The 5,000-nt window shown below is 43.5% G+C and overlaps 1 protein-coding gene across 3 annotated transcripts in view; it reads left to right on the forward strand.

Moving 5' to 3' along the window:
• Positions 1 to 3,571, forward strand: part of LOC126570375 (dual specificity calcium/calmodulin-dependent 3',5'-cyclic nucleotide phosphodiesterase 1-like) — a 73,018-nt gene extending 69,447 nt beyond the window's left edge. For all 3 annotated transcript variants that reach the window (XM_050228099.1, XM_050228100.1, XM_050228102.1), the window contains one exon: positions 1 to 3,571. This exon is cut by the window's left edge and continues 3,100 nt beyond it. The gene's annotated coding sequence lies outside the window, so the exon portion shown is untranslated.
• The last annotated feature ends 1,429 nt before the right edge of the window (positions 3,572 to 5,000 follow it).

The raw sequence follows: 5,000 nt of genomic DNA on the forward strand, positions 1-5,000 counted from the left end.
CACAGATCTTCCCTTGGCAGGACTCGCTGTGACGGGGAATTGGTGACCCTCCATGCCTTATCTGCGACCGCATTTCATTAAAAAAAAATGTGTGACCGACTCACAATTCCTTTCCATATGTTTTGGCGATTGCTTCAGCGCACATGAAGCATTGAAGACCTAGACCTTTCACTATCAGGCACAAGAGCGATGCGCGCTGTAAAAACACAAAACACCAAAACATCGCCAGCTTAGGTCTATGTTTGATAACATAGGACTGTCCTCGTGCGATGCTTGACACACTCCTCCTTGCGCCACTCCGCCAGAATCGATCGCACGATCATTTAAAAACCGTACCGGTTGATCAACGACCTAGCCAGTTGTACGGTGATCGTCATTCGAAAAAGCGTCCGCATTCAAATAATCACTCGCTAAGCCATCATGAAGCTGCTGTTCCTGTTGAGTTTCCTACTGTGCGCGATGTTCGCCGCCGCCGCAGAGTACGCCTGCCCGGCATGTCCGGCCAACTACCTGCCAGTTTGTGGCACCGACGGCAAAACCTACGCGAACGAGTGCGCGCTTGTGTGCACGGTTGGACAGAAAGGTGTTAAGGTGGCACGTTCTGGAACTTGTTAGATCCGTTTCCGCTCAAGAAGTCAACCACAACGAGAACACATACTATCCCGATGACCGGAAACAATATTAATAGTCTCAGTCGTGCAGCAGAAACGGGATGTTTTTTTTCGTTGAATAAAACGTTTTAAAGCACTAAAATAAAACATTGTGAGCCATTCTTATGTTACGCAATCGTGTAGAGCTAAGCTCTTCGAATAAAGACTTAAGTAAACCATGATAACTCATCTTGAACCACTCCTCGGTCAACTGATTAGCGATTGCCAGATTGCTGGCCAGATCACAAACACGAACTCGACCAATAGTAGAGAGGGAATACGAGAAAGAAAGTAGTTACTCTTAAGCATGCTCGCCGAGATCTATAACGATGCTGCCTTGCCGTAAGAGATGTACAATGAATGTTGTTAGAATCCTTAAGTCCTTAAAATGAATGTTGAGATTACTTCTACTGTCATTATACCCATGCCCCAGGCTGGCTCTGTGTGCGACTATAGTAATGTAAGGTGCGAACATGAACCTTAATCTAATGCGCAAGCCTTTCAGTTTTCACTGTTCATTAGTTTCCTTATTACCACAGATGGTAGCAGACGGACAGTCAAAACACGGCGGATAGACGAGGGATTCTATGCTAGAAATGCAAACACTAGACACTAGACACACATACATCACTAAAACGAACACATTTTTTCAAACATGTCTGATGGAGGGACCAGTCTTTTAAGTTTCGCCATTGCTCATACCGCACCAACAATCATCAATGCAGTTCAACAAGGAGCCAACATTTGTCGCTCCAATGTATTCACGCTGATCCGGAATCTATTTTCTACCGATGGATCACCGCATGCTTCATAAGAGGCATCGCAAATGCTTACCATCCTTATTTTAAAATCTTTATACTTGCTCAATGGCATGACTAAATATTTTAATGTGCTCAGATCTTTTCCTGGAAGAAAATCATTCGTTATGTGAACCACCAAATAGTGAATCACAAACATAGCTTGGATTGTTAAAAAAGCCCATTAGGGAAAACACTTCACTTGGCAAAAGTAAACCCAGTTTGGATCTTGTATTAGCAACTATCGATGATTCCTCTGATCATTTTCATAATACGATCGCGTTTTATCCAGATTCTAAACACTGATTCCCTTTCCATTTTGGATGTTGAGTGCGAGGCACATTCGGGACATTTTTAATGCCAATGAGCAATGGTGACGTAGCTTAGCAGTAAGGTACCATTATCAGCTGAAATTGGGATCATAGCTTTATTAAAGATAGGATTAGTGCAGAGCAGGCAGGTTGTGTTGGTGGAAATTGGTGCTTCAGATACACAGGGGGCACAACAGCAGTTGGAGCTGATTCTGGCCATCAAAAGAAGTGATCGCCTGGCACAATTGGCACAATCATTCATACCAAACGTTGGCCGCCGAAAGAGAAGAGTTTGTACCGAGCGACCCAAAACACATGTAAATAGGATCGATACTCTATATCTCTCTCTCTCTTTGTCAAATGCACTCTTCCGGGTGCCAGAGGCGCCATGGAAGGCGACACATATTGCTTATCCCGGTGTCACCAATTACGAAATAATAATATTAACAAACCATCAAACATTTCCACTAGCACAAACACTAAATTCTTTGCGTACCGTACAAGGGAACTGTAATTGTAGAGATGTGGACGTGTCTACGTTCAATATCAAGATACAGATATTGTCCTTCTCCTGAATGTTCTTGTGTCCAGATGATAACAAAGGAAAGGAGTATGTAAATACATAGAGTAACAACGTAAGAAAGAAACAAATATTTTAGATACAAACTAGAAATCTATCTCGCCCCGGACTAGAGCCGCAGTTGAGGGGTGGAACGTTCTGTCCTTCGTAAGAAAATCACTAGCTGTTATATGCTAGCGCAAGATGAAGAAAATTAAGTATATAGTAAAAGTGAAACCATGTCACCCCGCTGGTAGGGATTTATGTGCTAGAGTGCGAGATCGCGTAAACTAAACAGACTATCCGCACTCATACTAGCAGAGAGCAAACCACATAATATAATGTTGAAATGCATTGTATATGCCAGATGACTAGATTAGTAAAGAAATGATGAGAGGAAGACTTGTGAATAAGAAAGTGGAAACGCAAACAACAATACATGTAAACGAAACTAATACTGATGTGAATAGACAAAACAAATAAAATGCACCAAACTAAGGGCCGACTACTACAGCAGGCTAGATACCAGAGTTCAACGTTAGAACCGGAAGCCATGCTTGCCGGAAGCGATTCTATGATTGAAGGCAGCCGAAAGGATACTCTTGCTTCAGTGGAAATATGATGAAATGATAGTTTAAAGTATCCGGGCGTAGAGAACCGAAAGGGGTTCAAATCAATTTGATATTTCTTGCTAGAGCCCTAGGGATTGTGTGTGTTAGTAATTTGGACCATCTGAGAGACCGATTTGTCTATTGAATACAGAGAGGAGGGAGTGAGGTTTTGTCTTTCCTCACGAGCAAAGATTTCATCAAATGATTATGCACTATAGCATCGGTCAAGTAGCGACAGCAACACATCGTACACACTGCAGTAGGCTCAACGGAGGCAACCCATTCAAATACTAGTGGCATTCATTGCAATAGCACTCACTATGCCTCATCGCATCAATCCAAAACAATTGAGCTGAATTAGGCGGAACAAAGAATCCTAACTGAACTTTAAACTTTCATCGTTATAAGCATAAATTACGAAGCAGCAGAAGTAGTAGGAGGCTTGCTGTTTATGTACCTATGGTACTTAAGCTAGGAAGGGTCGGCAGGTATGAGCTGCACATTATTCTAAAACCACATCCAAGGAAAAGCTTTGTGCAATCTTCTGCTTCAAAAAAAAAAAAGAAGCCGTTTGGAAGAGTGGAAACTTCACTGAACAAATCTAGACTATCATGAACTCTGTACATATTTTGAATACTTTATAAATGACGAAATAAAACATCTATTTAATTCTGTGTTCTGCCCTATTCTGATTCCTTTCTGGTGGCACGCTATGGCACACTATGTAGGTGCACAATGACATTCATTTCGCTGCTGCGGTTGGTGCTCAGAATTACATATACAAACCGACTGAGCAGAGCCCCAGTCACATCAACGATGTCTGATGAGACTAATTCGTAACGCGACATTTACCGCGATATTAATGCGGCTAGAAGCAAGGTCGCACGAGCTTCTTGCCAAAAAGCAAATACTGACATTACTCGCTTTGGTACTTGTTTCTGTGGGGATTACTACGGTCTGCCGCGATCGCATTACTTGCATGCGACTGTTTTTGATCTCGAGAAAGATCCTAATGATTACACTATTAGAATCAACCATTGCCTACTAACGATATACAGCACTCTGATACCACTAACAGCCCTCTAGCATGAATGTAGCATTGGGCTAGTGCTCCGTATCTTCTTCCGGACTTATGTCTTGAAAGGCCTCACTCGAGGCGAAAGCACGGGCTACGTCTTGTCAGACGTTTTTAATGAGTGTGCTAGAGAAGAAGAAAAGGAACTTTTATCCACAAAGTAAGTCTTCCACTGTGTGTCCATTTGACCAAATATTACGGCTGTCTTGCACTATTTTTAAGTGACATCAAACGACCAGTTTTACTGGTATATAGTGCACACGACAAAACCAGTACCGCACGGTGCAACTTCCTTCCTCTGTGCAACAGACTGCACGATCTCAACGCATCACTGATACCAGCTGAATGTGCTCAAGTCCTTAGCAAAAACTGATTCCTTACGCTAGTCTCCATCTAAAAGGTACATAAAGTTAGCCCCTCCAGATACGCGAGACAGAATGTTACCAGCTGGGAAGGGGATGCTTCCGCTTCGCATCTTGGTGTCAATCGCCGGGTGATGCGCAAACCGCGTCCAAACATGCACCGGAAGACAAAGAAGCCACTTACCGCCGTCTGTAAATAAAGTAAAGCCAGTTATAAGCCATTACGTACGCCGGTCACAGGACCCCGGAAACTCACCTAAACCGCTGGAAGTTGCAACCAGCTGCGCTGATTCCCAATTCGCTGGTCTCGGCCGCCGGAAGTTTACACGCCTTTTGCGGGCACCCCAAACAAAAATCCGCCAGGCAATCGGCGGCAATCAATGCGCGGGATTCTACACAAAAAAAATGCACTCACAACACGTTCACTCGCCGCCAAAGCTCACTCCGTGGAATACGCATTCGTTTTTCGTATTCGGCACAAAGATTTTTCCTCTTTTATCACAATTTACGGCCACAAAAAGATTTTTCTAACTTTTCGCTGCTGACATTCCCTTTCGGGGGTGGGGTGACGGGTAGCGGGTGCACAGCGCGCGGAAAACCCAACACCCGGTCAGCAAACATACCTTGAATTTAAA

This window comes from Anopheles aquasalis, chromosome 2 (genome assembly GCF_943734665.1).
Source record: "Anopheles aquasalis chromosome 2, idAnoAquaMG_Q_19, whole genome shotgun sequence".
NCBI lineage: Eukaryota > Metazoa > Arthropoda > Insecta > Diptera > Culicidae > Anopheles > Anopheles aquasalis.